Raw genomic sequence first — 13,698 nt, 5'->3', positions numbered from 1 at the left:
TACTACCACCACCATGCTTGACAGTAGGTGTGGTGTTCCTGCGATTAAAGGCCTCACCTTTTCTCTTCCAAACATATTGCTGGGTATTGTGGCCAAACAGCTCCATTTTTGGACAAAGATAAGACCTTCTGGAGGAAAGTTCTAAGGTTATGTTTTTTGTGACCAACAAGTACAGTATGTGCTCCAATCACTCTTATCACAAAAAAATAAGAGTTGCCATGACAGCCATGACATTATGTTCTTTACAAGTGTGTGTAAACGTTTGACCATATATATATATATATATATATATATATATATATATAAAAGTTATTTCTTTTTTACATAGCCATGTTTAGAGTGGCTAGTACTTTTCCTTTGTATAAAACTTTAGTGTCTTTTGTCTTCAGATGTCTGTTTAGTGTCGTAAACCATCGGAATGTGAAGACAACCCCCAAATCTTCCTTATCAGTGTTGCGAGGGGGAGAGGGGCGGGGGGGCTTTCTTTGTGTGAAAGAAGTTGGCTTTTCCGTTTGAATGTCAAATCAACTAGAGTAGCCGATATGAATGTATTGATTAAGTTGATCTCCTGATATTTCAGTAAAACTTAAAAATATTCCAATTCTGTCTTGATGGTCCTTCTTACTCAGCATATACTGTATGTCATCGAAAGAACTTGGGATTGACCAGTAACCTAAATTCCCTGGGAGGAAGAGCTGGTCCGACGCAACAATATATATATATATATATATATATATATATATATATATATATATATATATATATATATATATATATATATATATATATATATATATATATATTGTGGAGGATGCATATATAATTAAAAATTATTTCTTTTTAACATAGCCATGTTTAGAGTGGCTAGTACTTTTCCTTTGTATAAAACTTTAGTGTCTTTTGTCTTCAGATGTCTGTTTAGTGTCGTAAACCATCGGAATGTGAAGACAACCCCCAAATCTTCCTTATCGGTGTTGCGAGAGGGAGAGGGGCGGGGGGGCTTTCTTTGTGTGAAAGATGTTGGCTTTTCCGTTTTAATGTCAAATCAAGTAGAGTAGCCGATATGAATGTATTGATTAAGTTGATCTCCTGATATTTCAGTCAAACTTAAAAATATTCCAATTCTGTCTTGATGGTCCTTCTTACTCAGCATATACTGTATTTCATCGAAAGAACTTGGGATTGACCAGTAACCTAAATTCCCTGGGAGGAAGAGCTGGTCCGACGCAACAATATATATGTATATATATATATATATATATATATATATATATATATATATATATATATATATATATATATATATATATATATATATATATATATATATATATATATATATATATATATATATATTGTGGAGGATGCATATATAATTAAAAGTTATTTCTTTTTTACATAGCCATGTTTAGAGTGTCTAGTACTTTTCCTTTCTATAAAACTTTAGTGTCTTTTGTCTTCAGATGTCTGTTTAGTGTCGTAAACCATCGGAATGTGAAGACAACCCCCACATCTTCCTTATCAGTGTTGCGAGGGGGAGAGGGGCGGGGGGGCTTTCTTTGTGTGAAAGATGTTGGCTTTTCCGTTTTAATGTCAAATCAAGTAGAGTAGCCGATATGAATGTATTGATTAAGTTGATCTCCTGATATTTCAGTCAAACTTAAAAATATTCCAATTCTGTCTTGATGGTCCTTCTTACTCAGCATATACTGTATTTCATCGAAAGAACTTGGGATTGACCAGTAACCTAAATTCCCTGGGAGGAAGAGCTGGTCCGACGCAACAATATATATGTATATATATATATATATATATATATATATATATATATATATATATATATATATATATATATATATATATATATATATATATATATATATATATATATATATATATATATATATATATATATATATATATATGTGGAGGATGCATATATAATTAAAAGTTATTTCTTTTTTACATAGCCATGTTTAGAGTGTCTAGTACTTTTCCTTTCTATAAAACTTTAGTGTCTTTTGTCTTCAGATGTCTGTTTAGTGTCGTAAACCATCGGAATGTGAAGACAACCCCCACATCTTCCTTATCAGTGTTGCGAGGGGGAGAGGGGCGGGGGGGCTTTCTTTGTGTGAAAGAAGTTGGCTTTTCCGTTTGAATGTCAAATCAACTAGAGTAGCCGATATGAATGTATTGATTAAGTTGATCTCCTGATATTTCAAGGCAAGGCAAGGGCAAGGCAACTTTATTTGTATAGCGCTTTTCATACACAAGGCAGACTCAAAGTGCTTCACAGACAACAAAGTGAAATGAAAGAAAATAAAAGCAAAATTAAAATGCAGACAATAAAAATAAAAACAGTGCAGACGTTAAAAGTTAAAAGATTAAAAGATTTAGCTGAAAGCTAAGGTGAACATAAAAGTCTTCAGTCTAGTTTTAAAAGTAGTGAGAGTTGGGGAGAGTCTGACATCTTCAGGAAGTTTATTCCAGCTATGTGTTGCATAGTGACTGAATGATGATCTCCCTTGATTTGAGTTTACTCTTGGAACCGCTAACAGATTGGTCTCAGAAGATCTTAGTGATCTAGAGGGCGTATATAGTGGGAGCATATCAGTGATATACTTGGGCCCTAGACCATGTAGTGATTTATATGTGAGCAGGAGGATTTTGAAATCTATTCTCTGATGTACAGGGAGCCAATGTAAGGATTTAAGAATTGGTGTAATGTGCTCACATTTTTTGGTCTTTGTTAGAACTCTAGCAGCAGCGTTCTGAACAAGCTGTAGCTGCCTGACAGTTTTTTTGGGAAGACCTGCAAGGAGACCATTACAATAGTCTTCAGTCAAACTTAAAAATATTCCAATTCTGTCTTGATGGTCCTTTACTCAGCATGTACTGTAAGTCATCGAAAGAACTTGGGATTGACCAGTAACCTAGATTCCCTGGGAGGAAGAGCTGGTCCGACGCAACAATATATATATATATATATATATATATATATATATATATATATATATATATATATATATATATATATATATATATATATATATATATATATATATATATATATATATATATATATATATATATATATATATATATATATATATATATATATATATATATATATACATGTATATGGGTCTTTCCTACAGCTAAACCAGTGCTTCTCAAATATTTTCTGTTACGCCCCCCCCTTCCAAGATGGAGCAATAATCTATTATTAGGCATTTGCAAATGTCAATGACCAAACTAGATTGTTGTGTGAAATAACGTCACATGTTAAAACAATTACCAGATTCCTAATACATGAATCATTCCATTATATTTCTCACTACATATACTTCTGTGTCTATATCCTGAATGCAACGTGTTACATTTCCAATAACAGGAATGCTCTTCATTGTAGTCGGTGATGTCTTCTTCACTGAGGATTTTTATGCTTTCTAACTTGTCTGCGCCCCTTTTAATTTGCTGCTTCTTCAGCCTGAGATATCGCCTGCGTTTGCAGCCATTTCATGCTTCTTTGCTCCGAATCATGTCAAACAAGCAATGCATCATTTCTGTGTCTCCTTTAAGTGAAGACCGCTTCAGCCTTCCCAGAGGAATATGTTATCCTGCTCCCTGGTTTACAAACACAGTGAGTCTCATAATGGTTGTGTCAAGACGTACCCTGAACCAGGAAATTATTGCTCCTGCAATTTCTCCTCCTGTCAGCCAAAGAACAAAATTACTCTCGCTGAACAGATTCGGTGAATCTGTGCCACTAAAGCTAGTTTGGCGAGTGAGAGTATCACAGACTACGTTTCCATTATAGACATTGTGTCAGCATGACACTGCCGGTTTGTAGGTCTCTGCCCCCTTACAGAGATTCTACCTTCTGGTCGATCAATTCAGAAAAAATCAACTTGTGCATCGGTTGGGGACGTCTCTGCACTGCGGACCTGTCTCCGCTCGGGATGGTCTCCTGCTGGCCCCACTATGGACTGGACTCTCACTATTAGGTTAGATCCACTATGGACTGGACTCTCACTATTATGTTAGATCCACTATGGACTGGACTCTCACACTATTATGTTAGATCCACTATGGACTGGACTCTCACACTATTATGTTAGATCCACTATGGACTGGACTCTCACTATTATGTTAGATCCACTATGGACTGGACTCTCACACTATTATGTTAGATCCACTATGGACTGGACTCTCACTATTATGTTAGATCCACTATGGACTGGACTCTCACACTATTATGTTAGATCCACTATGGACTGGACTCTCTCACTATTATGTTAGATCCACTATGGACTGGACTCTCTCACTATTATGTTAGATCCACTATGGACTGGACTCTCACACTATTAACTAGATCCACTCGACGTCCATTGCACCGGTCGCCCTGGGGGGTCCCCAAATCTGTGGTCCTCTCCAAGGTTTCTCTTTGTCCCATTAGGTTGAGTTTTTCCTTGCCCTGATGTTGGATCCTAGCCGAGGATGTTGTTGTGGCTTGTGCAGCCCTTTGAGACACTCGTGATTTAGGGCTGTATAAGTAAACATTGATTGATTGATTGATTGTGCGGGATGGGGACTCATGCACAAACACAAAATAAAACACACGGTTTATTTTCAAGATAGATTATTCTATGTTCTAGGCGGATCGTAGTTTACACCTTGAAATGTCTGATTGGGCGGTGACAATCCCGAATTCAACTTGTCTAAGGTTTTCAGATGTCATGTCAACTCGTTGACACGATGCATGGGGAGATGCTCTTTCTGGAAGTCGACAATCATGTTACATGGCAAACATCCATCCATCCATTTTCTACCGCTTGTCCCTTTTTGGGGTCGCGGGGGTGCTGGAGCCTATCTCAGCTGCATTCGGGCGGAAGGCGGGGTACACCCTGGACAAGTCGCCACCTCATCACAGGGCCACATGGCAAAAACTCTAGCATGCTCCCAGTTCCAAAGAATCCTGCCATCACAGGACTCATCGACTACAGACCCGTAGCCCTGATGTTTGTTGTCATTATGTCATTCGAGAGATTGGAGCTGCGCCACCTGAAAGACATCACAGACCCCCTGCTGGATCCCCTGCAGTTTGCCTATGAGGCAAAGAGCTCGGTGGAGGATGCGTTCAACATGGGACTGAACCGCATCCTGCGTCACCTTGGGTCCCCAGGGACCTACGCCAGGATCCTGTAGTTTTTAAATAGCTGTTGTTGCCAGTCTCCCCTTCCTAAAATTTGACTTGGATTTGATTTAATTTTCTACTATAAAAAAAAATACATGCATGACTTTAGTTCTGTCCCTGGTTTTACACCAAATTATGACACCCTCTAAAACGGGGGTGTCGAACTCATTTTATCCCAGGGGACGCATGGAAGAAAATCTATTCCCACGCGGGGCCGGACTGGTAAAATCATGGCAGGATAATTTAAAAATAAAAACAACTTCAAAATTGATTTCTTCAAATAGAACAAGCATATTCTGAAAATGTACACATGACAAATAATCCTCTTGGCAAAACACGTCAAGTTAGAGGAAAACTCTGAGGAAAAAATGGGTGCCGTTTCCAAAACACCATGAACTTAGACTATATCTCAGTGTTTTTAAAAAGCCATTAAAGGCCTACTGAAAGCCACTACTAGCGACCACGCAGTCTGATAGTTTATATATCAATGATGAAATATTAACATTGCAACACATGCCAATACGGCCGGGTTAACTTATAAAGTGACATTTAAAATTTCACGGGAAATATCCGGCTGAAACGTCGCGGTGTGATGACGTATGCGCGTGACGAAGTCAGAGTAACAGAAGTTATGGTACCCCGTAGAATCCTATACAAAAAGCTTTGTTTTCATTTCATAATTCCACAGTATTCTGGACATCTTTTGCAATTTGTTTAATGAACAATGAAGGCTGCAAAGAAGACAGTTGTAGGTGGGATCGGTGTATTAGCAGCGGACTACAGCAACACAACCAGGAGGACTTTGTTGGAGAGCAGACGCGCTAGCCGCCGACCTCACCTTGACTTCCTACGTCTCCGGGCCGCCAAACGCATCGGGCGAAGTCCTTCGTCCTTCTGCCGATCGCTGGAACGCAGGTGAGCACGGGTGTTGATGAGCAGATGAGGGCTGGCTGGCGTAGGTGGATAGCTAATGTTTTTAGCATAGCTCTGTCGAGGTCCCGCAGCTAAGTTAGCTTCAATGGCGTCGTTAGCAACAGCATTGTTAAGCTTCGACAGGCTGGAAAGCATTAACCGTGTAGTTACATGTCCACGGTTTAATAGTATTGTTGATTCTCTGTCTATCCTTCCAGTCAGGGGTTTATTTCTTTTGTTTCTATCTGCATTTAAGCACGATGCTATCACGTTAGCTCCGTAGCTAAAGAGCTTCGCCGATGTATTGTCGTGGAGATAAAAGTCACTGTGAATGTCCATTTCGCGTTCTCGACTCTCATTTTCAAGAGGATATAGTATCCCAGGTGGCTTAAAATATAAATCTGTGATGCACAATAGAAATAGGAGAAAGTGTGGAATCCAATGTTAGTTAGTTAGTTAGTTAATTATATTTATATAGCGCTTTTTCTCTAGTGACTCAAAGCGCTTTACATAGTGAAACCCAATATCTAAGTTACATTCAAACCAGTGTGGGTGGCACTGGGAGCAGGTGGGTAAAGTGTCTTGCCCAAGGACACAACGGCAGTGACTAGGATGGCGGAAGCTGGGATCGAACCAGGAACCCTCAAGTTGCTGGCACGGCCACTCTACCAACCGAGCTATACCGCCCCAATGAACCCTTGTACCTAAGTTACTGTCAGAGCGAAAAAAGATACGTCCTGCACTGCACTCTAGTCCTTCACTCTCTTTTTTTTATCAGCGACCAAAAGTTGCAAACTTTATCGTCAATGTTCTCTACTAAATCCTTTCAGCAAAAATATGGCAATATCGCGAAATGATCAAGTATGACACATAGAATGGATCTGAAACCCCCGTTTAAATAAAAAAAAAATCATTTCAGTAGGCCTTTAAACTTTAAGCACTTCCTGTTTAGCATTATCATGTTTATTGGGATAAGGTAAACATCTGTTCAGTATTTTAACATAAAAGTGTTTGATCGTGAGGCATTAAAAGCCACAAAATGCAAGGGGTCCATCAGAGCCACAAACGCTGGGTGAGTAACAACAATATGAACATTACACAAGGGTTCAAATCGGTGTCTTTGCAGGGTCTGTGAAACATGGTGATGACAGCATCATGATGTGGGCTTGATTTTCAGCGGCAGGAACTGGGAAACAAGTCGGGATAAAGGGGAAAGATGAATGCTGCATCGAACGGAGACATCGTGGGTGAAAAAGCAACCTGATGGCCGCTTGAGAGAGTGCTGCAAAACGGAATTGGTGAAACTGCCCAAAGATTGGTGTGCCAAGCTTGTGGCATTGTGTTGAAAAAGACTTGAGGAATACAGTTTCTGCCAAAGGTGCTTTAACAAATATTGACCAAAGTCTGTGACTACCTAAAAATAAAAATAAACTTTTCACATTGTCATTATGGGGTAATGTCTGTAGAATTTTGAGGACAACATTGAATTTATTCCATCTTGGAATAAGGCGGTGACTTAACAAAATGTGTTAACCCTGTAACACCCATCCATCCATCCATCCATTTTCTACCGCGTATTCCCTTTCACAGGGCCAACACAGATACCCATTGTTGTAAAATGACAACGTTACCTTTAACCATCCTAAAAAACAATCTGTTATATATTTGTTTATTTTTTTTACCACATTTACATAGTCATTGGGTCCTATTGTTCAGTCTCACAAGGCTATTGGATCGTACATTTGTTTCTAAGTCACGCCTTCTGGCCATGAACTCACACAACCTCTCAAGGTTTCCTTGGAACAACATCTATTTGTTTCGTTGGACTCGATTCATCAGATTCAAGTAAGTCAAATGTCTTTTATATTTTTTTTGGTTGTTATTAGAATGTCTAGGGCAGAGGTGTCCAAAGTGCGGCCCGGGGGCCATTTGCGGCCCGCAGGTAATTTTTCAACGGCCCCACGGCACATTCTAAAAATACGATGAAAAAAAGCAAAAAAACATTAAAAATGGTATAAAAGAGCAAACAGGTGAAGTGTAACAAGAAAATGTTGCATTATTTACTCTAATAACACAAAGCGGCCATGCAGGCTGTTTCTTTCTTTAAAAAATATTAATGAATCAAAATCAATGTCAGTATGAATTATTGACCTATTCAAGGCTCCATTTACTTTTTTTTTTTTTTTTTTTTATGTCCTGCCCAGCTTCTCAGGCAAATCATATAGTTGATGTAGATGCCTATATCGGCTGTTTCTTTCTTTAAAAAATATTAATGAATCAAAATCAATGTCAGTATGAATTATTGACCTATTCAAGGCTCCATTTACTTTTTATTTTTTTTTATTTATTTTTTTTATGTCCTGCCCAGCTTCTCAGGCAAATCATATAGTTGATGTACATGCCTATATCGGCTGTTTCTTTCTTTAAAAAATATTAATGAATCAAAATCAATGTCAGTATGAATTATTGACCTATTCAAGGCTCCATTTACATTTTTTTTTTTTTTTTTTTTTTTTTTTATGTCCTGCCCAGCTTCTCAGGCAAATCATATAGTTGATGTAGATGCCTATATCGGCTGTTTCTTTCTTTAAAAAATATTAATGAATCAAAATCAATGTCAGTATGAATTATTGACCTATTCAAGGCTCCATTTACTTCTTTTTTTTTTTTTTTTTTTTTTTTTTATGTCCTGCCCAGCTTCTCAGGCAAATCATATAGTTGATGTACATGCCTATATCGGCTGTTTCTTTCTTTAAAAAATATTAATGAATCAAAATCAATGTCAGTATGAATTATTGACCTATTCAAGGCTCCATTTCCTTATTTTATTTTTATTTTTTTTAATTGTTTTATTTTTTTATGTCCTGCACAGCTTCTCAGGTAAATCATATAGTTAATGTAGATGCCTATATCGGCTGTTTCTTTCTTTAAAACATATTAATGAATCAAAATCAATGTCAGTATGAATTATTGACCTATTCAAGGCTCCATTTACTTTTTTTTTTTTTTTTTTTTTTTTTTTTATGTCCTGCCCAGCTTCTCAGGCAAATCATATAGTTGATGTAGATGCCTATATCGGCTGTTTCTTTCTTTAAAAAATATTAATGAATCAAAATCAATGTCAGTATGAATTATTGACCTATTCAAGGCTCCATTTACTTCACATTAAATATTCCACTTTGAGATATTTTTGGGGGGGAAAATGTTGCATATTTTTTGGTTGCCATTTGAAAAACAAAGTTTTTTAAAGAAGAGCCTAAAACGAACAAACAAAAAACATAAACAATAATGAAACTTATAATTGACGGATGGATCTGAAGTTGATCTTGAGACTATTGTGGTAAAAGTTAAAAAAAAATGTTGGATTTATTTTTTTAAACTTTACTGAGCAGTACCCTTTTGGATCCCCAATAATTTTAGTGGGACTTTTTTTATTTTAAGTGTCATTGCTCAAAAAAATAATGAATTAAAATTAGAGATGTCCGATATATGCGTTAAAATGTAATATCGGAAATTATCGGTATCGTTTTTTTTATTATCGGTAACGTATTTTATTTATTTATTTATTTTTTTCAATTAAATCCACATAAAAAACACAAGATACACTTACAATTAGTGCACCAACCCAAAAAACCTCCCTCCCCCATTTACACTCATTCACACAAAAGGGTTGTTTCTTTCTGTTATTAATATTCTGCTTCCTACATTATATATCAATATATATCAATACAGTCTGCAAGGGATACAGTCCGTAAGCACACATGATTGTGTGTGCTGCTGGTCCACTAATAGTACTAACCTTTAACAGTTAATTTTACTAATTTTCATTCATTACTAGTTTCTATGTAACTGTTTTTATATTGTTGTACTTTCTTTTTTATTCAAGAAAATCTTTTTAATTTATTTATCTTATTTTATTAATTTTTAAAAAAAGTACCTTATCTTCACCATACCCGGTTGTCCAAATTAGGCATAATAATGTGTTAATTCCACGACTGCATATATCGTTTGATATCGGTATCGGTTGATATCGGTATCGGTAATTAAAGAGTTGGACAATATCGGAATATCGGATATCAGCAAAAAGCCATTATCGGACATCCCTAATTAAAATCAATGTTGTTATGAGTTATTGACCTTTTTAAAACGCCAATTATAATATAATCTCATATATTCCACTTTAAAATTTTATTGGGGGAAAATATTGCATATTTTGTGTTTTTTTCCATAAATAAACACGGTTTTCCTTGACAAAAATGGCATACAGCTTAAATGTTTAAAAGCGTTATATTGACAGATAGACCTAATGTTGATCTAGAGATGTAGACCTTGAATAATAATAATAATAATAATACAAAATAATGACACAATTGTAATATTTTTTTTGACCAAAACCTTTTGGGGTCCCCGGGATCAAGCCTGAATGGAGGCCTAAATGTATATTTTTTATTCATATATTGTATTGGTTTTTAAAATAAAAAATATCAAAATGGCCACCGCTTGCTTTGATTTTTCAGTGTGCGGCCCTCAGTGGAAAAAGTTTGGACTCCCCTGGTCTAGAGCATGTACATATGTAGTTATTGTGGAACAGATGCATCCAATTTCATTTAGAGCTTGTTATATAATCGTTGCAATTATACAACACTGGGTGAATGTGGTAGTCAAAATAGCTGGCTTGTTGCAGTGGGCTCAAACAGGTTGTATTCCCTCCACTACATCACTGGCTGAAGTATTTTCTCTATACATGGATCTGGGGTCACCAACCTTTTTGAAACCAAGAGCTACTTCTTGGGTAGTGATTAATGCGAAGGGCTACCAGTTTGATACACACTTCAATAAATTGCCAGAAATAGCCAATTTGCTCAATTCACCTTTAACTCTATGTTATTATTAATAATTAATTATATTTACACTTAATTGAACGGTTTAAAAGAGGAGAAAACACAAAAAAAATGACAATTAAATTTTGAAACAGTTTATTTTCAATTTCGACTCTTTAAAATTCAACATTCAACCGAAAAAAAGGAGAAAAACTAGCTAATTTGAATCTTTTTATGGAACATCATTAGTAATTTTTCCTGATTAAGATTAATTTTAGAATTTTGATGACATGTTTTGAATAGGTTAAAATCCAATCTACACTTTGTTAGAATATATAACAAATTGGACCAAGCTATATTTCTAACAAAGACAAATCATTATTTCTTCTAGATTTTCCAGAACAAAAATTTTTAAATAAATTCAAAAGACTTTGAAATAACATTTAAATTTGATTCTACAGATTTTTGTAGATTTGCCAGAATAATTTATTTGAATTTAATCATAATAAGTTTGAAGAAATATTTCACAAATATTCTTCGTCGAAAAAACAGAAGCTAAAATGAAGAATTAAATTAAAACATTTTTATTATTCTTTACAACAAAAAAAATAAATTTACTTGAACATTGATTTAAATTGTCAGGAAAGAAGAGGAAGGAATTTAAAAGGTAAAAAGGTATATGTGTTTAAATATCCTAAAATAATTTTTAAGGTTGTATTTTTTCTCTAAAATTGTCTTTCTGAAAGTTATAAGAAGCAAAGTAAAAAAAATAATGAATTTATTTAAACAAGTGAAGACCAAGTCTTGGATTTTCAAATTCTATTTGAGTTTTGTCTCTCTTAGAATTAAAAATGTCGAGCAAAGCGAGACCAGCTTTCTAGTAAATAAATAAAATGTAAAAAATAGAGGCAGCTCACTGGTAAGTGCTGCTATTTGAGCTATTTTTAGAACAGGCCAGCGGGCTACTCATCTGGTCCTTACGGGCGACCTGGTGCCCGCGGGCACCGCGTTGGTGACCCCTGGTATACATTCTACATTTTTTTAAACTCTTCAATTTCTGCATCAAATGCCTCCTACAACAACATCTGAAAGTTTTTTTTTAATGTTTTTCTATATTTGGGTCTTACAGGGTTAATAAAAGCCTCACGTCCATGTTTGGTACAGAGTGTGCGCGCTAACAACAGCCAACTGAGATCCTGCGAGGTCTGTCTTAACACTTTCTATTTCTCTCCGAGTGGCCCGCAACGTGACAGTGACTGATGGCTGGTATAAAAATGTGGGCTGGGGGTGGGGGAAGAGTGTTGAGGTTTGACGAGGGGTCGTGTAGACAAGGACAACGCATCCATCTCATGAGCAGGGGCGACACGTTAGCGCTCATTGTGATGCTGACAATACTCCTTTTTTTTAAACGCCTGGGCTTCTGCCAAAAGTAGAGGTGACTTCATTATTCAGAGTGCTCATGGCTGGCTGGCTGGCTGGCTGGCTGGGTAGCATCTGGTGGAAGTGTTTCAAAAGCTAGCACTTCTATTGCGGGGCCATGCCAAAGTTGATTCTTTGCCTGAGAGGATATTGTAAATACTGTTTTTTGTTTTTTTCAATCTTGGGAGAAACCAAAACTGACTGCAGTTACTAGCTTGTTTGGAAAGTAGAGGACTGACTTGTTTCCTCATGTGCGCAGAGATTGAAGTTGTCATAAGCAAACTCATTCACACCTTTTGCGACTGCTGGACTTTTGACAAAAACATGAAAGTTTGATCATATTATACTGTGTATACCTTTATATACCTATATACCAGGGGTCACCAACGCGGTGCCCGCGGGCACCAGGTAGCCCGTAAGGACCAGATGAGTCGCCCGCTGGCCTGTTCTAAAAATAGCTCAAATAGCAGCACTTACCAGTGAGCTGCCTCTATTTTTTAAATTGTATTTATTTACTAGCAAGCTGGTCTCGCTTTGCTCGACATTTTTAATTCTAAGAGAGACAAAACTCAAATAACATTTGAAAATCCAAGAAAATATTTTAAAGACTTGGTCTTCACTTGTTTAAATAAATTCATGAATGTTTTTACTTTGCTTCTTATAACTTTCAGAAAGACAATTTTAGAGAAAAAATACAACCTTAAAAATTATTTTAGGATTTTTAAACACATATACCTTTTTACCTTTTAATTTCCTTCCTCTTCTTTCCTGACAATTTAAATCAATGTTCAAGTATTTTTTTAATTTTTTATTGTAAAGAATAATAAATACATTTTAATTTAATTCTTCAATTTAGCTTCTGTTTTTTTCGACGAAGAATATTTGTGAAATATTTCTTCAAACTTATTATGATTAAAATTCAAAAAAATTATTCTGGCAAATCTAGAAAATCTGTAGAATCAAATTTAAATCTTATTTCAAAGTCTTTTGAATTTCCTTTCAAATTTTTGTTCTGGAAAATATAGAAGAAATAATGATTTTTCTTTGTTAGAAATATAGCTTGGTCCAATTTGTTATATATTCTAAGAAAGTGTAGATTGGATTTTAACCTATTTAAAACATGTCATCAAAATTCTAAACTTAATCTTAATCAGGAAAAATTACTAATGATGTTCCATAAATTATTTTTTTAATTTTTTCCAAAAGATTCGAATTAGCTAGTTTTTCTCTTCTTTTTTTCGGTTGAATTTTGAATTTTAAAGAGTCAAAATTGAAGATAAACAATGCTTCAAAATTTAATTGTAATTTTTTTGTGTGTTTTCTCCTCTTTTAAACTGTTCAATTAAGTGT

Source organism: Entelurus aequoreus, linkage group LG06 (genome assembly GCF_033978785.1).
Source record: "Entelurus aequoreus isolate RoL-2023_Sb linkage group LG06, RoL_Eaeq_v1.1, whole genome shotgun sequence".
NCBI classification, from domain to species: Eukaryota; Metazoa; Chordata; class Actinopteri; order Syngnathiformes; family Syngnathidae; genus Entelurus; species Entelurus aequoreus.
Note: the sequence above shows the minus strand (reverse complement) of the source record.